The 27,966-nt window shown below is 51.9% G+C and overlaps 2 protein-coding genes across 2 annotated transcripts in view; one reads left to right on the top strand and one right to left on the bottom strand.

The window, feature by feature from the left end:
• Window positions 1-27,966, bottom strand: part of AVEN (apoptosis and caspase activation inhibitor) — a 1,172,565-nt gene that overhangs the window by 834,989 nt on the left and 309,610 nt on the right. The window lies entirely within an intron of this gene.
• CHRM5 (cholinergic receptor muscarinic 5) overlaps window positions 14,714-27,966 on the top strand; it is a 339,169-nt gene continuing 325,916 nt past the window's right edge. Inside the window, exon 1 of the mRNA XM_069638574.1 lies at window positions 14,714-15,900. The gene's annotated coding sequence lies outside the window, so the exon portion shown is untranslated. The remainder of the gene's footprint in view (window positions 15,901-27,966) is intronic.

A 27,966-nucleotide genomic window follows, 5' to 3' on the forward strand; every position in this document is an offset into this window, starting at 1 on the left:
CATATTTATTCATATGTCGAAAAGCTGGGGTCTCCCTGAATGTGCATTGCTGTGCATTTTGGAAGTTTCAGCCAGTTGCTCATGAGGAGCAGTTCCTTGGGGAGGAACAATTTGGGGATGGGCACACCTCCAGGAGGGAGCATATTGCTGAAGGCCCTGGTCATGTCTCATAGTGAGCCAGTCTCCAGCTTTTCTTCGGCTTCCCTCCTCCTACACTGACTTAACAGTAAAATCATATGTTTATAAAGCGCTTTATGGCACATTGCCTCTTCTTCGAATAGCGTAATTTTAACGTGGCCAGAGATTCATACTTCATTAAAATCCATGCCCCAATGGATCAAAAAAGTGAAATGGTACTGTTTAGCAGGACTGACAAACCCCATTCCCCCAACTCTAGGGTACCTCCGCCGTATACCAGCACTTGGAGGGGGGGGATCATCTTTGATTTCTCGCTGGCATTCAGCCCCTAGGTTGAATAGGGCAACTAGAAGCCCAACCCTGAAGGTCCGCTCCCTCATGACAATCCCAGCCCTCTTCCACTTCAGGCACAAAGTAGATTTGCTCAGAGCCCTGGTTCGGCGCGCTTGGGCTACAGCGGGCAGCAATTTTTGGCTCTCCAGATGTTTTGGACTAGAACTCCCATAAGCCTGAGTCAGCATAGTCAATGGAGAGGGATCACGGGAGCTGTAGTCTAAAACATCTAAATAGCCGCAGGCCCCTGCAGGAGGGCGTTCTCTGTGCTCCCTAAAAGAAATAATTCACCAACAACCGCAACACAACCACGCCGCAACCAGCCGACAAGAAACCAACACTGGAAGCTTTCCATTGGCTCCTGTTGGAACAAAGACCAACCTTCAACAATGGAAATCAAGAGTTGATAAGCAGGAGTGAAAAGTAGTTCCTGGGTACAGGACGTCACCCACCGAGTAACAAGGACCTCTCTCGGGGGAACAGGCAGCTGGTACAGAGTGCAGCAAACCTTCCTTCAGCATGAAATGCAAGCAGGGTGCCATGTTCCATAGAGCGCACTAAAGAGATGATCGCAATAAGGCTCTACAGTACCTCTGGAGAACAGCAAGTGCAGTGCTGGAATAAGACAAGAGGAAAAGCTCCTGTCCATTGGCTGGCATCACGCAGAGTGAAAGCAAAGGAGCAGGCGGGCATTTGCTCAGTACTAGGCTAATGATCAACACTGGGCTTGGAACATTCTAAAAAGCAGACAAGGTGACATCTTAAAACTACTGCATGGCTTAAAAAAAAATACCACAATTAGAAATTGATTGGAACGCACATTGATGGGAATCCCAAAATGGTCAACACGGCCCAATGGTCACATACAGGTCTGAGTATGGGTCCAGCGGTCATGGAGCAGAGAGATGCTCCAGGAACTTAAGCCAACTCAAAACTTCTGCTACAAAGCGCACTGGTCAGCCAGCCCAAAACACTGATGGAATCTGGTTCCAATACTGTTCCTGGCCATAAAGCGCCGCTCTACAAATCAAGGAATCGAGCACAGTCCTGGGCACGTTCACAAGTCTCTCACGCATGCACCACTTGTAATGCTCCCTAACTGCCTTGGAATCCCAGAGCCCATATCAGTCCCACAGAATCGTTTGGGTCACCGCTCTCTAGAGCACAGTCCATATAGCGTGACCAACCCGCATCCAGGCTAATGCTAGCATTTAGCCCTGCCTAACCCCTCTGCAAACTCCTTTCCCGACTTCCCTCCCTCCGATTTCCCCCTTGCTCGTGCTATTCTTCTGGACAGACTACGGTCTGGTGACCCCGGCGTGAGCACTATATGGTGCAGGCAGGGATCGGGGCTCTAAAACGGCTAGGGTTGCGATTCAGCGCATTACAAAAGCCTAGTAACAGAACAGAACATTACCGCCCAGAAAGCAAGGCCTTGGGTTCCATGGGTCGAAGGGATGGACTAACTACACAACCATTCAAAGTCCCAAACCAGGCCCCCGAAACTTCAAGATGATGCATCAGGGCATGCCTTCCCAGCATAAATGATGTGCCTTGAAGGTCAATGATTATATCGCGGAGCTAACTCGCCCATGGGTCCTTTGGCGTCCACCCAGACCTGAGAGCTGTGCTGTTCGTCTGCAAACTTGGGTGCTGCATGAAATAGCAATAGGGGGGCAGGGGGGCGGGGGGGCATCTAGGTTATCATTAAGTGGGCAAGGGAGCATCTCCTAGAATTGGATGACCAATGGGTAGCGTACAGCATATCTTGCAAAGACCGAAGAAACCACGCTCATACTAGATCATAATCGCAACAACCTTTCTCTCGCGCCCTTCGCAGACCCCTCCAGAAAGAGAGTTAGGATACTGAAACATGTTGGGCAAGTCCCAAACAATGCAGTGAATCATTATGAGGCATCCGTAAACGTTTTTCTTTTTTTCAAATTTGGTGTACTAGTGGAAACGGGGTACAGAGAGGCACAGCTTATCCAGCTGTTGAAACCCCCATATCTTGATGACCACCTTCATCCAGTCCTGCATGCACTGCGCATGATGGGACGTGTAGGACCATCATTCTGATGAAAGATGCAAAACTACAAGTCCCAGCTTTCATAGTGCTGCTAGCTAAAAGTCCAAGGTTCCAAGGAGGGGACGCCTGTGGCATTCACCAATTCACAGCTACGCAGCCTAAAGGTCCAGTTTGTCATATAGTGCTAAACACTCGGCCCATGTTGGTGCTCCCACTTTGGGCAGATTTAGTGTACAAAAGGACAGCGAGATAAGGCCACTGTCCCAAAACCACACAATTGGGGACTATGTGGGAATCGGGATTAAAAGGTTGTATTCTCAATTACACAGTGAACAACCTAACCATGAGACCACATCATCGTGCAGCCAACCTCCCCTGCCATGGGGTGCCCACCCTTGGGCAGTGAGGTCAGCCACCACGCTCGCTCCGTTCTTTTCTGCTCTAACTGAGGCTCACTGAGGTGTGCGGAAATAACCTCCTCCCTTCCCTCGAGGCGTGCCAACCTACAGGGACCCTTGTCATTAATTCTTAACTATTATTACCAATCCCCCTCATTATCCTGGTCAAACAGCCGGCAAATAATCCCCACCTGGATTTACAAGGTATCCTTAATATCGCTGCTGCACGTCCGCCCACAAGGAAATCTGGAGTGCCAAGGGGCCCGCCTCAGAGGGCGTGCTAAATAGAGCGAGGAAAGCCGACAGTTTCCAGCACCATCATTCTGAGGTGGGTGGAAATATTGGAGGGGAAATGTTGTGCTTTCCAGCAGCAAAAGCTGCTAAAATCTCTCTTTACGCGGTGGCGGGGGGGGGGGGCGGGGCGACGTGTCCAGTGACATTGCCAGCATTTCTCAAAAAACGGACACTTTTCTAATTTGAGAACGTTTTCTTGAACTTTTATTAAACTAGAAAAATGGTTCTGCAGTCTGAGAAATGCTACGTACATACTGGGATGGAGCTTACGGGCCCCTCTCGGGACCGTTAATGAACGCCACTTTAGGCTGGTGCAGGGAGGATGCTCTGACCTCTGAATACAGTCCTTGCCAGTCCCTTGCATGCAAGGTGGTTGGCAAGGCTGTTGCGTAAATTACTGCTTTTCAGGAGTGGCAGACTTCGTTTATCGCTGCCACTCCCATCACCTCAGAATACAAGTCTTCATGGGAAAAAGTGTCTCACTGCAATTTGCCGTTATAAGACGCACCTCATAATCAGGCGCAGGACATTCACAATAGGGATAAAAACAGGTGTTTCCTATAACATCATTGCCACTCACTCCGGCTTCACAGCGTTATTACCGAAGGTATCGAAGGTATGTATTTATGCATGTAGGCAGGGAACATTATAAAGAGCCAACCCAGCTAGCAAGCAGTGCAGCGCTGTACCAGATGGGGCGCTGCAGATGATGTGTAGTTCAGCAAGGTGTTATTTAAAGTGTAGGGTTTTCAGGTCCTTCCTGAAGTGTGAGAATAAGGGGTCCATTCGGATACAGGTTCCATATTTAGGGGGCTCAGACGGAGAAGTTGAGCATCCTATTTATTTTTGCTTTTTCTGCTGTTCCCCAATTATCCCTGGCAATGTCCTGGCTTTGGGAGGATTGCTTTGTCCTCATGTCTTATGTTTTTGGCCAGGCAAGGTGGCTGCCAGTAGTTATTATTTTGAAGGTGAAACAGGCTATTCGGAATGAGATGCAGTTGCCAGTGATGGTGACACCTGTGAGGAATTCAACCATCCGCACGGTGGGTGTGCACTCGCCTGGGCTTTTTTGAAATTTTAAATGAAATTGACTGATGGTAGATCAACCTCCGGGAAATGTGTGGGGCTAATCTGCACACATTTTCCTATGCTCACCGCATGACATATGCATAGGCCTGGTTACTCTGGGTGGAGACAGCCTGTAGGTGCAGTTCCCCCCCCCCCCCTGTCATATCTAGTTGGGAACTGACAGGCGGACTACATGATGCATCTACAGAAGGGGGAGGGCCAAACCTTCCCCCTGCCATGATCAGCCGAATTAACTAACAAAGGATCCATTGAACTACCCTGTCCTTTTGTTGAGCTATGTAGCTGGTGACAGCATTTGCATCAGAGTTTAATTAAAACAGGCCCACATGGGGCCTGGATGCAGAGGGTAATGAAGGAGACAGGAAACCCCAAATGCACTGTGTCAACATGAAGCCAACTCCTGCCCTCAGTATCGATTGACAGTGAAATGTCATGTCTCGGACTGCGCGTTTACAGTAGTCATCCCCGCAGGGGGACCCCATTCAGAATGTATAAGAATGTAGTTTGGCGAAGCCAGATAGTCTGGTCTCAAGGGAGACTTGCCTTTTTTAATCAGGAACCACAGAGCGCCATTAACCAGTGTGACCCTTTGATTCACAACAGACAGGAAAATGGGGGGGTGGACTTAGAAGTATATGTTTTCACCGCTTTACCCTTGCGTACAGGAGATTGTTGGTGGGGACCCAGGATTGCTTCATTAAGGTAGGTCTAGCCTACATCAATCCCTGTGGTTCATTTGGCGTTAAAAGAGGACTGAGCCCCTCTTTTGGCAGCTCATCTGAAGGCTTCACCAGAAGCAGAAGGAAGAACTCATCATTGGGCCCTGGCTGAAGGCACAGTCTGCCTTACATCTTCCGCCAGTGAAGGAAGGCCAGGACCTCCAAGAGGGACGCAAGATCTGTCCCCTAAACATCTTCCAGGGAACAGAGACAGATACCGAATCCAGAGGACCCTCCATTAGCTCCAAAACTGGCCCAGCCAGCACATAGCGTGCCCTGCTAGGCTCTGCAGCAAGCTTCCCAGGTGATAAGTGCCAGAGAGTCTCTGAACTCTAAACCAAGGACAAGGCAGCTGCCGGCAACACACTCCGCAGCTTTGGGCCGTCCAACTTAAAGGACAACACAAGCCCAGTGAAGAAGCTAGGAGAAGTGCATCGACAAGCATCTACCGACGTCCACCTTAAAGGACATTTTTCGAGCCAGTCGAGTCCCTCGAGCTGCAACAAACTGCAATACTGACTATTGTGCTGCAATCACGTAAAGCCATCCAGGACGTCTCGACAAGTGCTTCAGAACCACCGACCAGCACTGAGACGATTCCTGACCCCAAGCCGTCGTGTAGGCCAGCCTGCAGGCGTCCATCTAGCTTTGCTCGCCGAACTGCCTGCCGCCTGATACTCTCAGCTGTCTCCCGCCTTGAACTCTTCGCAGAAGCTGCACAGCTCCCTAAAACTGACTCGACCCTGTGGAGAACCAAGAACTCCTACAAGCACAAGGTACATTGTGGTTCTGTCCCCAGGGTCCTTTTCTGAATGGCTATATAATGTAAGGTTATCCTAGTTGGTTTGTTTCGGATTACAGTAGTGTGCATTCATATTTTCTATTGCATTTTTGCATTGAATGTCTTCAAGCAGACTAGCAACTGTAAAATAAAATCACCATTTAATTGTGATTCAAATTGTGTTATATTTAGGTGCAAAATGATGGAATATCAATACCCGTACATTTTTCTAAATTATTTAACCCAAATTAGCTTTTTCCTTTCAGTGCAAAACATTAACAGAGTATATGGCATTTAACATCTCATGTTTCTGCACATGTTCATATATTCCAACATTTCATATATGGTGACGTGCATTGAATTCTAAAAGTTCTTTCAATCCATAAGGCCTGAATTGATATACAGACAAAGAATTCATATATAGGTACAAAGCAAGGTTCTGTTAACAAGACATTACATATGGAAAAGAAAAGAGTGTAATAAGTTATGTATGGCATCAACATCAAACATTTAAGAAAAGTTTTAAACGTTTTTCTGCACTTGTAATTACACCTCTTATTGTTCCAATATTCACTCTGAATATTTATTACATGCAATTCTGGTGGAAGTGTCCTCAAAAGTGCCCCTTAGTCAATGAGACCTGTGGTACTTGGTGTTGGTCTACTCCGCCCCCTAGTGACATTTTACGGGCCATTGCTCCCTTTGTGCTTAAACAAAGTATCCTTGAACTGTTACGAGGATTTACTATACAGACTACCCTCCTGTCAGTATCCAGAGTGCAGCCCTTATTCCTTCTTTGAAATGGTCTGTCCTCTGCATTCCTATACAGGGTGGGTTGTATTTTGTATTGTTGCAAGAACTCTCTGTTGTGATAATAACTAAGTAGATATTTGTATACAACCTTGACTGGACAGTCCCTTTTATCAATGGGTAATAATGGTGTTTTCACTGTGTTACAACTAACCAACGATCCACAACCTTGCAGAGAGAAGCCCGACGTTCCGGCCACGTTACCAAAATTGGACAAGGAACTTTATATTTGCTTGCGTTTCCAATCTGATCGGACCCCTTCTGATGTACTGGAGGTGTGGGGCTGATTGATGGTTTAGAAACCGATATTCCTCCCTGGACCAGTGATTCCCGGGAAGTTGATTCGCCAGATATTTGGGTGGTTACTATCACCCAATGTAATGGTACTGAACTTATCAAACTCAGCCAGATGAAAGGATGGGTTGATCCTCCCGGGAGTGACCGTGTGAAGTGTAGGCCTGCCCCAAGTCAGAAGTAAGCACTTAAACTGGCAGCAACCTGTTCAGCGGTGAGGAGCCATGCAGAGGGGTGCTGGATGGCTTTGAAAAGAGCCAGAGTGGAGGCAGCGAAGACTGTGAAGAGGTTTGGGTGGCAGGGACTAGAGGCTGGGTGTCATTTTTTAAATCAGCAGCATAGAGGAAAATCTTGATTTGGCAAAGGAAGAGAAACTTGGCACCATACATTCTAGCTTTCATGGTGATGCCAGTCTTGAGAGTGCACTGCCAATGGTAACAAGCATTGGCAATGCCAACAGTTTCGGCTTTTGTGTAAGCATTGGAAAGGCATTTACCAGGCACTGCTGTAGCGGTATTAACTGGACATTTAGGGTAACAGCTGTAAACTGGTACCTGGGCATATTTATTTATGTATTTATTTATTTGGATTTGTATAGCGCACATCTGCCCAGGGGCATAGTGGCGCTGAAAGCAATCTTACTTGTTACAGGCATACATGGTGTATGCATAGATACAGTGCAGAGCATATTTGCATATTTACATACAGTTGTGCTTATTTACATACAGTTGTGAAAATACAGTCGGATAGGTAAGGTGGAGCTAGTTAAACAACGTGGTTTTGAGTACTCTGCGGAAGGTAAGGTGTGAGTTTTCGTTCCTTAGCGTGGTGGGGAGTGCGTTCCAGTTTTTAGGTGCTAGGTGTTGAAAGCTAGACCCTCCGGCTTTTCTTCTTTTGAATGTGGGTACATAGGTCTGGTTCGTCATGTGTGACCTAGTGGGTCTAGTGGATGTGTTAAGGGTGATTCTTTCAGAAAGATAGGGCGGAGCCTTTGCGGAGAGGCATCTGTGGGTGATAGAATAGCAGTGCCTGGCAAAATACTAATACTTATACACAAGCCATAACTGTTGGCTTTGCTGTAAATTGAGTGGCTGAAGGAAGACCTGGTTAAGACATATTTATTATAATAACGCGTAGCCCAAGAACGGCAGCGGGGAGCGAACGAGAAGCAGAGAGATTGTACCCTAGGAACGCATCGACTCAACACCCCAAGACGAACAGCGGCGTGGCTCCAACAACAAAGAGTTAACTGCAGACCCGGAAGACCCGGAAAGGTATTGAGGAAGGGTGCTGGATTTAAAGAGGACATCAGGAGTAATCTCTCTCATCTCAGTCACTGCGTTAAAAGCAATGAATATAAATAAAACATCAGGAGTAATCTCCCTCGTCTCAGTAATTGCATCGAAACGTATTGAAAAGGTAGAAAGCTTCAGGGGAAATCTCCCTCGTCTCTGTACTTCTTCAGAAGTACCGAATGGGAAGAAGACATCATCAGGAGTAATCTTGCCTGTCTCAGAAATTGCATCAAGAGTATTGAAAGAAGAGAAAGCCTCAGGAGAAATCTCCCTCATCTCAATACTTGCACCACATGTACCGAATGGAAAGGAAGCATCGGGAGCAATCCCCCTCGTCTCCAGAGTTGGGATAGTAGAAAGTGTGAGGATTACACCACTAGTGATCTTCCTCGCCTCACTTACGTTAAAGAGATGGAAAGAAGAACATATCGGAAGTACTCGCCCACAACACCGTATCACCAAAAGCGCCATTCAGGCTAGAGAGTGCCACAAGAATAATGAAGAAAGAAGGAAGAATAACTGCGCGTTGGTAACAACAGGAGTGTTTGACGTTCAAGCAAGTCCTGAGAGAAGCCCGGAAAGAGGTGCAAAGGTTGAGAAAAGCTGTTGCGGGAAAATGTCCAAAGTCAGTCAATAGCTGACCCGGGAGAAGGGAGTCATTCTGCTGGTTCTTTCACCTGAAATTGTTGAATCAGAACCAAGGCAAAAGGTTACTAAAAGCAACGTTCAGGCTGATCAAGGAGCCCAGAAGGAGATAGCAGCCGACCTGTGGAAACAGAAGAAGGGAGTCACTCTCCTAGTATTGTGCAGGACTTAGACTATGATCAGAGACTAATCGAAAAACAACCCTGACTGCTGATCCCATTGCCTCAGGAGAAGGGAGTCATTCTCCTGGAGCCGTTTATGTGAATGCCGTTTGTTAGTGGTAGGGATAGAGTAGGTTGGTTTGGTCGAGGACGGCCACTTTGAGTTGGACAACCACCCTGATGACGAGCACCCAAGTTCTTCTTTAGTTAGGTAGGGAAAGCCCTTTACAGATGGGGGAAGGTGGGCTTTTTCATTATTATTTAAATAAAGACTGTGTAAACCTGCCAGCCCTTTGTCCAACTCCTTACTCCAGCACGCCACAGTGGGCAAAGAGAAAAACAACCGCTACAAGCTTTGTGTCCTTCCTCATATGCCTTTCTTCCCCAGCTGCACTTTAATGCAATAGTTTCAGTTTATAGGTGGTGCCTTAGCGCCACCTAATAGCGAAAACTAAAAATGCGGGACTTTGCAGGGTGGGGAGGTGAATCCGTACAATCCCATCGCTGTCATCCAAGTCCGGGCTTGGGAGGAGGAATTCTCTTTTGGCTGGGTAAGGTTTAAGGTAGGGTTTTCACAGTCACGTGCAAGGATGGAGAGCCAGGGTTTCCCCTGGCAGGTGTTGCTGGCGGTTCTGACGTGGCCGAGTAATGTAATGTAATGAGTTGACTCTGTGCGGCTGCTGGAGATGCGTGTCGTGTCCAGGGTAATTTGTCGGGGACTGGTCTTTCCTGGGCGGCCTACATCTCGATTGTTCGACAATGTGTGTAGGGTCGGGGGGATCCAAGTCTCTGTTGAAGCCGTGGTTGAGGGTGCTGGTTCTGATGAGGTCGTTAAAATCCGCAGTGTGGAGGGCCACTACCTACGCATTATTAGGCATGGCTTTGGAGGTCTGGTGGATGGGCGGTCATTGGTGGGATGCAGGAGAGGTTGCAAGGGGTGCTGGCGTGTGAGTGCAAGGTCCGTGCTGGGTGCTTGCATGCTTCTTTGAGGGTGGCAATGGAGTGCAGTGTATCTTTAGTGATGCTTAGGTAGGTGAGTTGGAGCAGGGGGTCTGGCCTCAGCCTGTCCCAGGCCCTCTTATGGCTATACATCTCCAGGTGAGGACATCCTCTGGGATGTTCAAGAGGGGGCATGCAACGAGGTCTAGAAGGTCACGTGATCACAACGCCAGCAGTGCTTTTCCTTTCTTGGTGATGGGTATGTGACCTGAAGGACAAAGAGTCACGGGGTTCTTGTCTTTAGCCAGGCGTTCTGGGGGCAGAGGTACGTTGATCCGCCAGCTGAGAACCCGGGGGTCTTTTAACTTAAAGTACTCATGCTACTTACCTCGGACTGGAACCCTTCAGCTGTAGCTTGAAACATATTTCTTTTTTCCCCCCAAGTTGTATGTATTCATTTAACACTTGCATAAACAATAAAACAAAATACAATAATTCTAATGAACAGAGTAACACTTATTCAAATACATCATAACAGCTCAATTCTTCAAAGGAAATGACGGTGGAAGGTGAGGTGAATAAAAGAGTGAGAGAATACAAAAAGACAGAAGAATAAAAATAAATAAAGGAACATTATAAAATTAAAAGGATAAAAACAAAAAAACCCTAGAATGTGAGTAAAATAACTTAAGCAAAAGGGTCATTAAATACTCCCCAGATCATCTCATATTTATGAAGTTGATCTTTAGCGTTAAAGGACACTTTTCTCTTGCCTAGACATGAAAGACAGACTCTGCAAACAATCATCAACACAAGGGGAAGTGTCGCTTTTCCAAAATTTAAAAATATGTCTCTTAGCAAGAAGAAGGGCTCTATATGCCGAGAACTGTTTACTGCTAGACAATACAATATTAGAAGGAAATAAACCCAACACACAGAGAAGTGGGTCCTTTGGAAGCGATGGACCGAACCAGGTCCATTCTCTGAAAAACACCACCCCAGAATCATTTAATCTTTGTACACATCCACAACATATGGAGCGTGGTGCCCACCTCTCTTTTACAGTTCCAGCAAACATCCTCATTACACAACTAACACAATCTCATCTTGCAAGGAGACCAGTACAAGTAATGACTAATTCTTTCTTGTGTATACCGTATTTCTAGATCAACTTTGTATTTAATGGGACCTGTACATACGCGATTCCATTCAATATCCGACAACACGCAACCCAAATGGGAATCCCAATGTCCTCTACCAAATTGCACTGTTACCCGAGATGTGGAAGGAGTAACTCATTTGCTTAAGGTAGCTGCAGTTAGAGGCATGGTCTTGGAAAGGAGCTAAATTTCAGGCGGTTTTGAAGGGGAGGTTTGGGGGACCAAATGCATGAAGGATAGTAGCCATATAGCGCTCGAATTCCAGAAACCCTGCAGAGATCCTGCGTTGTAGTGGAGACATGGCCGACACAAGGCACGGGCAACATGCGCATCAGCACAGGGCCTCGCCCTTATGGGGCCACTGCAACCTCTACTGCTGCAAGAAATGAGCAGATCAGGACGCTGTGTTCCAGACACTGCTTACACTGGAGTGGGGGATCTCTGGAATACCCATTTCCAGGGACAAAAAAACGGCACTATCCACTAACCAATGGCTTGTGATTCTTGACTCCTGGAGAGTAAGATATGGTGTGCGGTGTGCATGTGGGGGAACTGAGGGGGCGAGTGACTTTATTCCTGGCTAGTAGGTTGTAACTGGAAATGTTCACCCCTCCTTATACACCACATCGCTCATCAGCAGATCATTTAAATCGGAAGCTCTTTATTAGGGCTGAAAGACAGCAGAGAAAGCCGTTTGCATCCATTAGACGGAACATTTTAAGTGGCAGGTACCTCTAATAAGTGTTAATGTTTAGGTGATCAGCACTGATAGAGCATTTGCGTCTGAAAGGCATCACACAGCCCACAAGCAGGCCAAGTCAGCTGCTGAAACCAGAGTCCCCTCAAGGTAATTGAACTGTCGTAAAATATTCTCTCCCCACCTCGACACTGTCTGGGCTATTTCCATGAAGTGGCTTCTTGCACATGCACAGGAAAGAGGGAGCTTTTTCAAGAACTTGACATGTTCTTTCCATTCGGCATCATTACAATCTAAGTGCCTGCTGCAAACAATGGCTGCATGTAAGTGATCTTATCACGCAGTTTCTTTTGGTGTGAGTCGACATCTTGCAAGTGGAATTTTATTTTGGCGCACATTCCTTTGCACTGTGGCATATTGAATCGTCCATTTAGGGTGGCGGTGTGCAAATTGAGCTAGAGTAATGTTCTTTTTGATTAGCATATCTCTTAAGGGTGTATGTATTTTCCAGCTTGGTTTATTGTGTCATGTGTGTACTTTTTAAGCCATCTGTATAACATTGGATATTATATTAGCTCTTCAACACCAAACATTAACTCAGATGTTCAAATATTTCGGCTTTAGACTATTATCTCCCCCCAATGGTGTACTATTGAAAATGAAATTGGGTGAGAAAATAGACCAGCTCACAGACCAATTGAAAAACATCGGAATAATATTTTGTAAGGTCTCCCTTAAACCAATGCTCGCCTTCTACGGGGGCCAAATCATGCCCAGTATCTGGTACGGCCGGGATATTGAATCACAAGCCTGGGACTTAGAAACCTTTTTATCCTTGCTACTTTACAAATTACTTAAAATCTTGAAACGATACGAAGACCAGCCACGGGGATTGGTGGGATGAAAATGGGAATTTGGAAAATGCTGTATAAGATTTGAAAGAACTGCATAATGTACTACTTTTCTGTTTGTGAAATATTCCTGTAATTTTAAGAGAAAGGTGAAATGTTATTTTTCTTTTACATACTACATTTCTATTTTATGAAAAGTCAGATTATTGACTATATTACAATATCAATAACATATATATTATATATATGTACAAACTACAGCTGAGGAGATAGGCTGGCAAGTGCTTACATTGCAGACTAAGGACAAATCCTAGCTTCAGCATTTAACCAAAGTGTGTGATTGTGAGCAAATCCGTTTCTTGCAATGTGCCGATTTGCCAAACTGGCACATCCCTACAATTGATCAAAATACATTGTGCAATGTTTTTTTTTTTAAACTAGATACAGTAAGAGTGACCATTCGTATGCTGCGCCACTCAAAAGAATGCAAGTTATCGTAAGGTAACTTCCCTTGACACACTGTGGTATCATGGCCTGATGTCACTCCAAGTGTTCGTGTGAGGTCATATCTAGTGATGTCAATGCATATGTAGAGTAGGGGACCCTGGATGACACTTGCCACACAGGGTTTTGCAAATCCAGGAACCTGGCATTGAGTGGAGACCCAAGCTAATACTCCCTGATGAGGCCCAATGAGGTGAAACATGTCTGGGGATTCTTTTGGTCTCGTGCAGAAGGGATGTGACCTCGCAGCTTGGTCTGGACTGCTCGTCTGGGGGTGGGACCAAGCCTGATTTCCACATGGCCTTTCCCCTCCCTGTAATGGCTTGGCAGGCGAAGAACGATGGACTGGAGGGTTGCCCCGAGCAATGCCAGAGCTTATGATGACTTCTAAGCCTTCTAGCCATCACCTCTTTGTTTACACTGAGTGGGGACATTCCAACACCAAATAATTCTAAGCAGATGAACTTCATAATAATAACATGGAGCTGACCACTTAATCATCGCACACCGGAAAGGGAAATGTCTCGTGCGGGTCTGTGGCTTGGCAGCCATTCTAAAGATAAAAAGCAGAGTCACACAGGGTCCCACAGGTGAGGCTTCAAGGCGCGGGGCTACAGATAGTTACATACCCCCAGATGTACCTCTGTGGGACTGGGGCACAGCTCGAGTTGCACACGGCTTTTCCCTTCTCTAAGGACATACCAGACTCAACCGGGGTTAGAGTGGTTGCCCCGAGCCAGGCCAGCGGTCACGATTTAGTCAAAACCTTCCTTCGATCCATCCATTCAACCATCCCAGTGTGGGCTTCATCTCATCTTTCAGGGAGGGTTGAATGGATAAAATTTCTCTCCATTGCCTCCTGCAGGAGGAGGGAAAGAATGAGAAGAGATCAAGTCCTCACTTGTCAAACTGTACGCTCCAGGTGGAAAGCAAGAGAGAGCCACTCCGCCTTTATCCTTGGTACGTTTGCTATTCACACAACCCCATGGGGTAAGCAAGCCTCAAGACAATCAGCAAGCACCCCGATCAATCATTTGAGAGAGAAATAGCAAAGAGAGAGACGAGGAAAGAGAGAAAAGAAGGAGTGAGAGAGGAAAGGGGTGGGGGAGAGAGAGAGAGAGAGAGAGTGGGAGAGAGAGAGAGGAAAGGGGGAGAGCGAAAGACCTAGAGAGGGAAGAGACAAAGAGGGAAGGGACGGAGGGAGGAAAGATGGAGAGAGGAAAGAGAACGAGAGAGACATAGGAAAGAGGGGGAAACAAGAGAGAAATGGGAAAGAACGAGAGAGAGGAAAGAGGGTGAGCGCGAGCGAGAGAGAACACTTCAGAAAGCGTGTGTGTGTTTGCTGTTGTGTTTAACTATGTTCTAACGCCCAGATAATCAGAAATCTGCTTTAAAATGCACCGTTTTGACACTTTTTCCCGCCCTTTCTTCTGGGAGAACCATACAAGCATTACCCGGAGGAGTCGGGATTGCTTGCACACTGTAACATTGGGCCCCTTTTGGTGTGCAGTCCTGCCCCGCCGCGCACCAATTCTAAAAGATAACATATCGCATTCGCCCCAAAACAGCGGGGAAATGGAGGAGGTGCTGTTCCTATTCACAAACCTGGCCCATTGCATTTCATGGGGTGCCCGAGAGCACCCCGATAACCTTCAGGTGATCGGTACTGGGAGTTCATATGCCGGGGGCGCGGGTCTACGCCATTTCCGCCCGCGCCTGAAAGCACGCATGATGTTCAAGGGCAGCCTGGGCAGGGGTTGCGCGCGTACATGTCAGAACGCGGGCAGGCTGCGCGGTGTGCGTAGGGGTCCCCTGGGCCCCTTCCGAAAAGCGAAAGGTTGCCTTCCACGCCATCAGACGCATGCAGGCGGCGCTTGGCATCTCTGCGCCAGCACTGGCCATGCTGCCTGGCAGTGAGCCGCCGCTGTCACAGCAGACCCTTCCCACTGCACCTGACGGGACCCGCGGCAGCAGCCTCCCGTTGCCAGGCAGTGCGGCTCGCGGAGAGTTCGCGGACTCGGCGCTGCGTTGCGCCCGGCGCTATTTCCCGCAGTCTCGCTCCCCACCGCCATATGCCGCGCCTGCCGCTCTATAGACAGCGACGGGCTCGGCCGCCCCCTCCCCCAGGTCCTCTTGCCCCGGAAGGCGGTGGGGGCTCTCCTCTGTGGGTACAGCGGTGGCGCAACAAGTGGAGGAGCGATTCCTGTGGACGGAAGTTGGCTGAAAGTTGAATTGGAAGTGGTGGGGGGTATTGTGGCGATCCCCCTCCCCCACTAAGAGCAAGGACGAACGAAATACTATTTCTGGACACTGGATGTTGGCATGGGAAAAACAACTTTCCAACGTTAGAGACAGGTGTGGAGTCTGGTACCCGGAGATGTTATTTCGAATCCCAGCTTCTCCTGTGCGTCAAACTGTGCGACCCTGGGCACGTCGCCGTTTTCTGTGTGCACCCCGGTCCTTAACAACACACTTTATTTCCTAGTTGGGGTCATGTAAAATAAAAGCATTGTAAAAACCGGCGGCTGCAGTGGCATTTTGCGGACGAGGAATCCGGTGCGCCCCGGCCACCGTCCACAACGAGGGGCGGATTGTGACTGCGGGGTCCCCCACCCCCTTCCCGCCTGCCGAGGATGGAAAGCGGAATCGCGCCGAAGCTGCTGGGTCCGCAGCGGAGTCCGGCGAGGCGAACTCCGAACAGAAGCCGCTGGGTGTGGGTGCGCGCGGCATGAGAGTGCCCGGAGAGCCAGCCTCGCCTGTTGGGTAAGTGCCCGTGTGTATGTGCCACACACCTGTGTGCCCTTGTAGCCCCGCAGGGTGCCCTGTGTGGAGTTTCTCGGCGGCGGCATGCGATGTGCTGCCACCCTCTCCCACAGGGACGCTGCTGCCCCTGGCACCCAGCACCTGTTTTTACTTTCTGTCCAGCGACCCTACAAGAGTTTCACCGGGACACGAGGAACACTTTGCCAGGACGCCGCACAATCCTCAATGGGCCATTAATGTTACACACACACACGCGCACACAACGCCCACCCCATGCACATACATACACATCTATGTATGTTAAATACTGCCATACCTAGAAAACGTGGGGGCAGTGGGGACGTGGCAGAGAAATGGAGCAGGCAGTCAAAAGAACCAGAGGGAGTGAGCACTTCGAGAGCCCAGTGAGAAGGCATCCGGGGGTACAGGGGTCCAAGGCGCACGGTGCCGCTCTCGCCCCTTCCTCTGTGGTGTCTGGGGGTGGCCCCCCAGCCCCCGCGGTTACATCTACCTGGCAGCCCAGCCGTATAGCGGGGGGCGGGGGAGAGAACGGGGCCTTTCATTTCAAGAACACGACTATTTCATTACTCAAGCACCGTTTGTTCATGACCCTAAGCGTTGCATTCATTCGTTATGTTCCCATTTCGAGTGCACATGACAAAAACTGTACTCCTAATATATGCACCTATACGAGTCTGTCTTCATATGTTCTCCGTCACAGACGGAGGGTTTACCCGGAACTGCATTCTCTGGATGTCGGCGAGTCACAGCGCCGCGTTCACGGGACCGTCCCCTTCACAAGAGTAAAGCATCCCAAGGCATGGGGCCAGGGTGGCATCAAAGGCCCGCTCTTCCTCCACACCCAGATGCCCCCCTCTTCCTTCTCGTGTTCCCTTTAGTCCCTTTACTAGTGCCTCCTTGGGGCTTCTAAGCACCGCAGGGACAGCTAGCCTGCATGGTATACAGTTATCTCGCTGGCCACCAACTTGCTTCACGGGCGCCCGACGCTTGTTTCACATGCATGTAGACGCTACGTGTACGCGCGCGCGCACACACGTGGATTTACAGGAATACACGCCCGCTGAGGCGACTAACATTGTCTACTTTAGAAGAGGGCCTCGAATACACAGACACAGCCCCGAGCTGTGGGTTTTGCTTCCATGGCCGCGGTGTGCGATCTGATTTCTGCGCGACTCCAGGCGCTAGAGTTTGTATGTTCGGCGCACGCCGCGAAGACATTACAGACCCCGTTTGCTGTTTACTCGTGAGGCCGTTCACAGTCTGGCAGCCGTTGCCCAGGTGTGACCCTTGTGCCCAGGGCAGCCTTCTGCGGGGACAGGACCGGTGCCAGCAAACGCCCAGACCGGCTCTTATCCTTCAGGACCTGGACAGCGCCTCGATTCACAAGCAGGCAGCAGAGGCTGACGCCGCCCACACAGAGAGGCGAGGCGCGGGGAGAGGAGGCGAGCCGCGTATAAGCGCACACATTCATTCATTCATTGAGCCATGCCGGTGAGGCAGCTTGCGGAGTCAGGCGCTTGCTAGTGCGCTCTGCGGCAGGGTGACTCAGCTCCTCATCGCTCCGTGTGTTCTTGCACTGAGCAATTGTAACACCTGCTATCTACAGTCATGGGAAACAGCACGAGTTGTAGCAACAAGCAATATATAAAAACGACGCCTCATTATATATGACTCAGCAGACATGCACATTTTTAACCAGTCTGCGTTTGACTCAAGTTTTTGAAATATACTTAGCCCAGCTTGGCACCTCTTCCCTTTTACCCACCCCGGACACCTTCCTTTCCTCCCACACCCGCCCACCCTCCCACCCACGTGGCGCTTTGAAATGGCATCAGAGCGCTGTATAGCCGCAGACTCTGATGATTAAGCACGCAACACACCGAGCAACCAAAGCGCTTTCACTGTGATGCGTATTACCGACAGGTCTCTTAGCATCATGCTCCCGCCCTTCAAGGCCTTAACCGATAATAATGCACACACGGTTGCTTAATGTCTTTCTTACACCCCCGCCCAGAGCTGGAAGGAGGTAATGCAGGACATGGTGCAAGCAGAATATTTTGTATAGCGCTTGTATCGCAATGAGACCTTTCCAAAGCACTGTGGCGAAGAGGGGAAGCGGAAGGACCGATTTGGAGAGGGGGAAGGAATAAGGTGGATAGGGGGAAGGAATAAGATGCAGAGGGGGATGAATAAGGTCGGGAGGGGGAAGGAATAAGGTGGATAGGGGAAGGGATAAGGTGGAGGTGGGGAAGGTGTACGGTGGATAGGGGGACGGAATAAAGGTTCAGAGGGAGAGGAATAAGGTGGAGAGGGGGCGGAATAAGGTGCAGAGGGGGAAGGAATAAGGTGGAGATGGGGAAGGAATAAGGTGCAGAGGGGAAGGAATAAGGTGCAGAGGGGGAAGGAATAAGGTGGAGGTGGAGGTGGGGAAGGTGTACGGTGGAGGCAGGAGCAAAGTCCAGGTAAGCAGTGTTAAGAAATCAGATTGGTAAATTGACAAGCAGCGTTTCGAAGCCTCTGCGAAATTTCAAATGGGCTTTTCCTTTCAGGGTGGGCGGGGCTAAGAGACTACAGAAGGGCACCTTCGTTTGCCAGTTATACTGTTCAGCGGAACCCATTTCACCAAGATCGGTATGATGAAATGTTGAGTGTGGAGGAGGCATTACTTTACTGAGCTAGCTCACCAGCTGGATCTAAAGCTTGAGGCATTTACTTTTTTTTTACCGTCTTGGAAGTCGCGAGGCCATGTTGGCATCTTCATGCCAGTGTGCTAGAAGGGGCCGTGAAGACCCCCCCACCCTGCACCCTTCTTTATAGCAGACGTTGCATTTGCATATTTCAGTTTTACGTGTCTTAAAGCGCCTAGAAGTAGCCAACAGCCGTGACAAGTCGCGCTATGCAACCCCCGGCGTGTGGTGATGGTCGCCTCTGCAGCCACGGGCGGGGGTACTCCAGGAGAAGCCTGCGCGTCCCTGTCTGTGCAGGCGGCGGCGGCAGGTCGTGTGCGGCGAGCATTCCCTGGAGTGGAGAGCCCGGGCCTTCGGGCTGCCGCCAGGAGGGCGCCGGTACAGCTTGGACACAGAACACCATCCATTGCCCAGTCCTTGCCGCTCGAGCACGTAGTGTGGGCCCGGGCAGGCCACGCCGGGGACCGCGGCTTCTTCTGTAAGGGCACATATGAGGTAAAGAGCGATGGCCTGGGACGCTACTGTGAAGAATTCACAGCCACGCGCTGGCTCCCCCCTCCCCCGCCCCCCCTATAGAAGCAGGAGGCTCCGATGGCAGGCGGGGTGCGCCCCGTCTTCTAACATGCCATATGCTGCGGGCCGTCTCGTCCACGGCACAGCGCCTTCCAGTGGGGTTTCCCAGGGCTCGAGGCCCCCTGTAGCCCTGCTACTCGCAGCAGCGCACGGTAAGGAATGGCAGCGCCCAGCACGCTGTGACTGGTGTCTGCCACACATGCCCGCAGGCCTTAGGCAGCCCTGCGACGCCCGCGCCGTGAGCGCCTGCCGTGTTGGTGAAAGCTTCCGCAACTTCATACATGCCAACATTATCCGTTCCATTCCATAGACAGGAGCCCAGTCCTCATTAATTTTAACAGTGCATTCTGGGACTTGTAGTGCTGGATTCCCCAGGACTACACGCCCTAAAGTGCAAAGTTAGAACCACCGAGGCCTCAGGCCGTCAATAACTGCAGCATGCCTATAATGTTAGGTTAGCAGTGCTGGAAATGGAAACACTTACTGTGGGAACCCACTCCTCCTGGGGAGAAGGGGTCGGGTCTGTGGGGGCGTGGCCATAGTAGCTATTCATGTATCCCAAGCCTCGCTTTTTACATTAGAGCAAAGGGCGTTTTGGGAACCCAAGAATGCCCACAATTTCACATTTGAAACACTTCTCTAACAGGGATTCAGTAAGAAACACTTTGTTTTGAGTTATGGAAGCTGGACTCTGCTCTTTTCATTGGGCACAACACTCACTCCGACAAACAAATGTCTGTAAATTGAAAGACATATAGGCCACTTTGGACAGCTTCTAAGCAGCACAAAGGGCCAGCAAGCACGCGGGGCGCAAAGGACCAGCGAGAGCGCGGGGCGCAAAGGACCAGCGAGAGCACGGGGCGCAAAGGGCCAGCAAGCACGCGGGACGCAAAGGGCCAGCGAGAGCGCAAAGGGCCAGCGAGAGCGCAAAGGGCCAGCGAGAGCGCGAGAGCGCAAAGGGCCAGCGAGAGCGCGAGAGCGCAAAGGGCCAGCGAGAGCGCGAGAGCGCAAAGGGCCAGCGAGAGCGCGAGAGCGCAAAGGGCCAGCGAGAGCGCGAGAGCGCAAAGGGCCAGCGAGAGCGCGAGAGCGCAAAGGGCCAGCGAGAGCGCGAGAGCGCAAAGGGCCAGCGAGAGCGCGGGGCGCAAAGGGCCAGCGAGAGCGCGGGGCGCAAAGGGCCAGCGAGAGCATACGAGCGCACAGGGCCAGCGAGAGCATACGAGGGCACAGGGCCAGCGAGAGCGCGCGCAGGCGCACAGGACCAGCGAGAGCGCACGCAGGCGCACAGGGCCAGCGAGAGCGCGCGAGCGCACAGGGCCAGCGAGAGCGCGCGAGCGCACAGGGCCAGCGAGAGCGCGCGAGCGCACAGGGCCAGCGAGAGCGCGCGAGCGCACAGGGCCAGCGAGAGCGCGGGGCACACAGGGCCAGCGAGGGCGCGGGGCACACAGGGCCGGGCCAGCCAGAGCAGCGCAGGGCAGGGTGCAAAGGACCAGCAAGAGCGCAGGGTGCAAAGGACCAGCAGGAGCGCAGGGGGCAAAGGACCAGCAGGAGCGCAGGGGGCAAAGGACCAGCAGGAGTGCAGGGGGCAAAGGACCAGCAGGAGCGCAGGGGGCAAAGGACCAGCAAGAGCGCAGGGGGCAAAGGACCAGCAAGAGCGCAGGGGGCAAAGGACCAGTAAGAGCGCGCACAGGCGTGCAGGGCCAACGAGAGCGCAAAGGGCCAGCGAGAGCGCGTGCGCAAAGGGCCAGCGGGAGCGCAAAGGGCCAGCGGGAGCGCAAAGGGCCAGCGGGAGCGCAAAGGGCCAGCGGGAGCCCAAAGGGCCAGCGGGAGCCCAAAGGGCCAGCGGGAGCCCAAAGGGCCAGCGAGGGGGCGGGAACCCAGGGCCAGCGAGAGGGCGGGAACCCAGGGCCAGAGAGAGGGCGGGAACCCAGGGCCAGAGAGAGGGCGGGAACCCAGGGCCAGAGAGAGGGCGGGAACCCAGGGCCAGAGAGAGGGCGGGAACCCAGGGCCAGAGAGAGCGCGGGGCGCACAGGGCCAGCAAGAGGGACACAGGATCTGAGAGATTCAGAGAAACTGGCACCAATGGTACCCAAAGGGCCAGCAACAGACCCCCAATGTAAGCGTCCAGCAAGTGAGACAGGAAGAGCCCGGTGGGAGCGTATGAACGCTCAGCAAAGCAAAGTCTATCCCGTGCTCGGCCGCCAGAAAAGCATCGCTCCGAGGCTCAGCCATACTTGCAACCAAGCAGGATGTGAATAAAGACCCGCCGCCAGTCTCGGGGGGACGGGGGGGGGGGCGGGAGGGAAGGTCAGTGGGCCCTGGCACTCAGTGCTTGCCAACACCACCGAAGGTCACTTCCCGATGGTGGATCCCGAGGCTGGCTCCTTTATGTTTTCAAGGGTTTCTATGGCAACCATGGATGGGGCAGGCAGCAGAGCACGGATCCTCAGTGGTAATCTTCATTGGCGCAATGTGCCTGACGCCATTCCCGCTGGAGCACCCCCGCCCCCGGAATGCTGGGGTGACTCACTCCCCCCCCCCCAAGTGCACGGAGGGCCAGGGTTTTATTAACCGTCTACGTGGACCAGAGCCGTGCCAAGCACATCACACCTCGAGCACTTCATGCCGGGCTCCAAGCACATCACACCTGGAGCACTTTATGTGCGCATGGGCCATTGCCATGCCAAGCGCATCACACCTCGAGCACTTAATGCCAAGCTTCACCGTGCCCATGGGCAATTGCCATGCCAAGCGCATCGAGCGCTTTATGCCAAGCTTCACCGTGCCCATGGGCCATTACCATGCCAAGCACATCACACCTGGAGCACTTTATGTGCGCATGGGCCATTGCCATGCCAAGCGCATCACACCTCGAGCACTTAATGCCAAGCTTCACCGTGCCCATGGGCAATTGCCATGCCAAGCGCATCGAGCGCTTTATGCCAAGCTTCACCGTGCCCATGGGCCATTGCCATGCCAAGCTTATCACACCTGGAGCACTTTATGTGCGCATGGGCCATTGCCATGCCAAGCGCATCACACCTCGAGCACTTAATGCCAAGCTTCACCGTGCCCATGGGCAATTGCCATGCCAAGCGCATCGAGCGCTTTATGCCAAGCTTCACCGTGCCCATGGGCCATTGCCATGCCAAGCGCATCACACCTGGAGCACTTTATGTGCGCATGGGCCATTGCCATGCCAAGCGCATCACACCTCGAGCACTTAATGCCAAGCTTCACCGTGCCCATGGGCAATTGCCATGCCAAGCGCATCGAGCGCTTTATGCCAAGCTTCACCGTGCCCATGGGCCATTGCCATGCCAAGCTTATCACACCTGGAGCACTTTATGTGCGCATGGGCCATTGCCATGCCAAGCGCATCACACCTCGAGCACTTAATGCCAAGCTTCACCGTGCCCATGGGCAATTGCCATGCCAAGCGCATCGAGCACTTTATGCCAAGCTTCACCGTGCCCATGGGCCATTGCCATGCCAAGCTTATCACACCTGGAGCACTTTATGTGCGCATGGGCCATTGCCATGCCAAGCGCATCACACCTCGAGCACTTTATGCCAAGCTTCACCGTGCCCATGGGCCATTGCCATGCCAAGCGCACCCCACCTCGAGCACTTTATGCCAAGCTTCGCGAGCGGGTGTGGGGGTTCATCACCCCCCCCCCCCCCTCACCCCTTCCCGCGAAAACCAGGCGCGAGGCGACCGAGAAATGCCTCTCGCGTTCAAACCCATCCCTGGCTGAGCCTTTTCTTTGTAACCTCCCCGATTCTCCCGCTCTTGCATGTTTAATGAAGGCGTTAGAAGCCTCCCCGCGGCTCTCTGGCCTCCGCAGTCGTGCCAGCTCCCGCTGTGCCAGCCGCCCCACCCACCCAGCCATCACAGGGCTCGGACACCGATCTGCTCTCCCCGCCCGAGCGGGCAGGAGAGGCGGCGGCCGCCAAGCACACAGTGTGCCCGGCCGCGCTCGATGGGTGCTCGCAGGACACGCGAGACGACTGCGAGATACTGCAGGTGACCTGCAAAGCATAATCAGATCCCAGGAGGGCGACCCCCCCCCCCCGGTACTTGACATTCTTATGAATAGGATGGACGGAAATGGACCGAATACATAATACGCATTGCCACCTGGCATCACAGCTATGGGCACAGCTGCTTGGGCATGGTCCAGGAATGGGCAGGACTTCTAGCAGCCTCTGCAATAAGCCTCTAGGGCCGGCCGGCTCCCACGTGATAAGGTGGACCCCAGAACCCACATAAGGAATGGAGACGCAGCGCCCCCCCCCCCCGCACCCCCTCCCAATCCAGAAAGTGAGGGTTGGGGTACGCAGGGTCTTTGACCCACTCCCAGGCATTAGCCCTAGCCAGCATTGCCAGGGGCGAGGGCGCACACATCTGAAGGGCAGGGGCAGCCGCATTCAGTGACTGTGGGCAGAAGGGCCGACTCCCACCAATGGGTCAAGAGTTGGGCGGTCAATGCTGCTGCCCTGGCCGCTCCAGTGCCCTGGGCCATAGACTGCAGGGCGGTGAGGGTGCTGCCGGGCAAGGCCCAGGGGCGAGGGGCAAAGCTGCGGTCTAGTGGGCCCTGGCCATGAAACTAGGTGCGTTGGGCCACCAAGGCGCCTCACCGGAAGATTGGCTTGGCTTTGCACTCTGCTTCAAACAAGTGGGCACCCTGGGCACCATGACGGAACGAGAGGGGTCTTAATTACTCATTACCTACATGGTGGCGGGGGTTGCTGTGTGCTAGGGGGTGGGCTTCAAGATCCGGCAGTGAACACACTAAATCCATTATAGCGCCTCGAGACCACGCCGCCTGCAATGAACACCATACGAATGTACCCATCATTGAGAATAAAGAGAGGCTGTGCCTGCTTCAGCCAGCATGGGACAGAGGCCACCAGGTCACGCACGTGCCCCCCAGACCCGCCTTTCTACCAACAAAGCCCTGCTCGCCAAGAGAGGTGCCTTCCGCTTCCCACTAGAACGTGGGCCATCGAGAGCCGCCGTGAACCTGCCACCAGGGGGCGCTCGAGAAGCCCGAGAAAGGGTTCCCCAAGCAGGCTTTCAATAGGCACTTTACTGCATGGTGAAGGGATGCCAGGCACAGACCCGAGCGGGGCATCGGCATTCCACAGAGCAACGGCCCCAGAGAAACTCTGGGGAAACTGGGCTGCACCCACAAAGGCAAACCAGAATCCCCCAAATCCTCGAATGGCAATGCAAGCTGCTGTTCAGGTTCACAGTTTAGTGGATCAAAAGAAGTATAACACGTATCATACATGTCCACAACATGTGAACTTCAGAAGATGATCCGAAAATGATTGCAGCTCCCAATAATAATTGAAAAGCAGGACATTAAAAGAACTTGATATACAAGATTCAATTCTCGTCCGCTGTGTTACAATTCTACGTTGTTTCGCGATGGAAACTCGCAAACAACTTCCTACACCAAAATCCGCGAAAAATGAAGATTACCAATACTCCACTGAGCTACGCCTCAAACGCAAAGCAACCTTAATCAGAAACCCCAGTACAAATCTGGACCGGATAGTTCCAAAGTGACTGGCGGCCCTCCATGCCCACTGTGTGGTAATCGGTACCAGACTGATGGCTTCATGGAAAGAATGAACCAAACCATACAATTAGCTCCCAGCAAGAGCAAAATCACCTGAGCAAAGGTACCAAAGTGACTAGAGGCCCTCCATGCCCACTGTGTGGTAATCGGTACCAGACTGATGGCTTCATGGAAAGAATGAACCAAACCATACAATTAGCTCCCAGCAAGAGCAAAATCACCTGAGCAAAGGTACCAAAGTGACTAGAGGCCCTCCATGCCCACTGTGTGGTAATCGGTACCAGACTGATGGCTTCATGGAAAGAATGAACCAAACCATACAATTAGCTCCCAGCAAGAGCAAAATCACCTGAGCAAAGGTTAAAGTAATGTGCGTGATACGGGGGCCAAATGACCGGAGCAAAGGTTAAAGTAATGTGCGTGATACGGGGGCCAAATGACCGGAGCAAAGGTTAAGGTAATGTGCGTTATACGGGGGCCAAATGGCCCGAGCAAAGGTTAGGGTAATGTGCGTGATACGGAGGCCAAATGACCCGAGCAAAGGTTAAAGTAATGTGCGTGAAAGCGAGGTCCTTCCCACCTCAAGGGGGAACTGGAGCCTCCCACGCCCAGGTGCACTCCCCCATGCAGGACACTCCCGTGGAGCCAATCCCCTGGATTGCAAAGTAAAGGGATAGGAGGGCACTCCAGGCGGCCATCGCTTGGAAGAAGCCCCTGCCCTCTGTTCAGGTGATGCCAGACTAGTAGAAATGTCGAAAGCAATTAGAAACAGGTCTCTTTGTGGTGTTGGAAATTGAAGGGTGCTGGGGGCTATTTAGCTCCTGCTGGTGGCCCAGAAGAGCCTGGTGAGCTGGACACCAGCAGCTACCAGGAACTACTTTTCTCTGCCCAGGCCAAGTGATGCCAAACACACCGATGTGAATGTAACTCTGCGTCACGGACACTCTACCAATCTATTAATATGCATGTCACTTAAAGCATAAGGAGTTCTGCATAATGGGGAAAGATATGTCTGCATGGTGTGTGGATGTTAGCTTTGCAGAATTCTATGCGCTTGCTCCTGGTAGCGCCTGCTTACTGGTGAACGCTGGATACCCAGAAGCTGCTTTCAGCGCCTGCTTCTGCCATCTTAATTTCCATCCCTGTTCCGCCCTCTTTTACCCAGCGCTATATGGACTCAAACCACCGCTAACACGACTTACTGGGGATTGCGAGGCCACGGGCAGCTGCAGATGTGTCCAGCTATTCGCAATCAGAAATTCTGAATCCGAGATAAAGTGGAATTGTGTTTTGGGATTTGAATATTCCGATTAATAGAAGCGCAAATCCAAAAGGAGCCGATTTCTGATCAATGCAAGAAGCTGTCACAGGGGCTGGGAGTACAGGGAAAGTTGCATTCCATTGGCTCATGCACAATGAGATGCCTGCTGTGGGCTGAGTGGCTATGCTCATGGTCTGGTCAATGTCAGCAGCTGTCACAGGGGCTGGGAGTACAGGGAAAGTTGCATTCCATTGGCTCATGCACAATGAGATGCCTGCTGTGGGCTGAGTGGCTATGCTCATGGTCTGGTCAATGCCAGCAGCTGTCACAGGGGCTGGGAGTACAGGGACACGTTGCATTCCATTGGCTCATGCACAATGAGATGCCTGCTGTGAGCTGAGTGGCTATGCTCATGGTCTGGTCAATGCCAGCAGCTGTCACAGGGGCTGGGAGTACAGGGAAAGTTGCATTCCATTGGCTCATGCACAATGAGATGCCTGCTGTGGGCTAGGGGCTATGCGCATGGTCTGGTCAATGCCAGCAGCTGCCACAGGGGCTGGGAGTACAGGGAAAGTTGCATTCCATTGGCTCATGCACAATGAGATGCCTGCTGTGGGCTAGGGGCTATGCGCATGGTCTGGTCAATGCCAGCAGCTGTCACAGGGGCTGGGAGTACAGGGACACGTTGCATTCCATTGGCTCATGCACAATGAGATGCCTGCTGTGGGCTGAGTGGCTATGCTCATGGTCTGGTCAATGCCAGCAGCTGTCACAGGGGCTGGGAGTACAGGGACACGTTGCATTCCATTGGCTCATGCACAATGAGATGCCTGCTGTGGGCTGAGTGGCTATGCTCATGGTCTGGTCAATGCCAGCAGCTGTCACAGGGGCTGGGAGTACAGGGACAAGTTGCATTCCATTGGCTCATGCACAATGAGATGCCTGCTGTGGGCTGAGTGGCTATGCTCATGGTCTGGTCAATGCCAGCAGCTGTCACAGGGGCTGGGAGTACAGGGACAAGTTGCATTCCATTGGCTCATGCACAATGAGATGCCTGCTGTGGGCTGAGTGGCTATGCTCATGGTCTGGTCAATGCCAGCAGCTGTCACAGGGGCTGGGAGTACAGGGAAAGTTGCATTCCATTGGCTCATGCACAATGAGATGCCTGCTGTGGGCTGAGTGGCTATGCTCATGGTCTGGTCAATGCCAGCAGCTGTCACAGGGGCTGGGAGTACAGGGAAAGTTGCATTCCATTGGCTCATGCACAATGAGATGCCTGCTGTGGGCTGAGTGGCTAGGCTCATGGTCTGGTCAATGCCAGCAGCTGTCACAGGGGCTGGGAGTACAGGGACAAGTTGCATTCCATTGGCTCATGCACAATGAGATGCCTGCTGTGGGCTGAGTGGCTATGCTCATGGTCTGGTCAATGCCAGCAGCTGTCACAGGGGCTGGGAGTACAGGGACAAGTTGCATTCCATTGGCTCATGCACAATGAGATGCCTGCTGTGGGCTGAGTGGCTATGCTCATGGTCTGGTCAATGCCAGCAGCTGTCACAGGGGCTGGGAGTACAGGGAAAGTTGCATTCCATTGGCTCATGCACAATGAGCCAATGTGGGCCGAGTGGTTTTCCTCATGGTGGCCGACCCTCCCTTGCTCAGAGGCGGGGGTGGACGGGCCTGTGGCACTCTGGGGATTTCCGGTAAGCCTCTGCACCCTGAGCTTGCTGAAAATGTCTACTATGGGGCCACTTTGAAAAGGGAGTATCGGGGCTTCTTTTGGTTCCCAGCGCCCCCCCCCCCCCTGAATAGGGGTGTGGAGTCCCCATCTCGTTAGTAATTGAGGACAGCGTTAGTGGTTTGTCCCCTGGGCAAGTCGGTCTGTGCCTGGCGTAGCCTGCCTGCCCACACACGGCTTGCCTTCCCTCTTCCACAGGCC

Source organism: Ambystoma mexicanum, chromosome 14 (genome assembly GCF_040938575.1).
Source record: "Ambystoma mexicanum isolate Mex_15411 chromosome 14, UKY_AmexF1_1, whole genome shotgun sequence".
NCBI classification, from domain to species: domain Eukaryota; kingdom Metazoa; phylum Chordata; class Amphibia; order Caudata; family Ambystomatidae; genus Ambystoma; species Ambystoma mexicanum.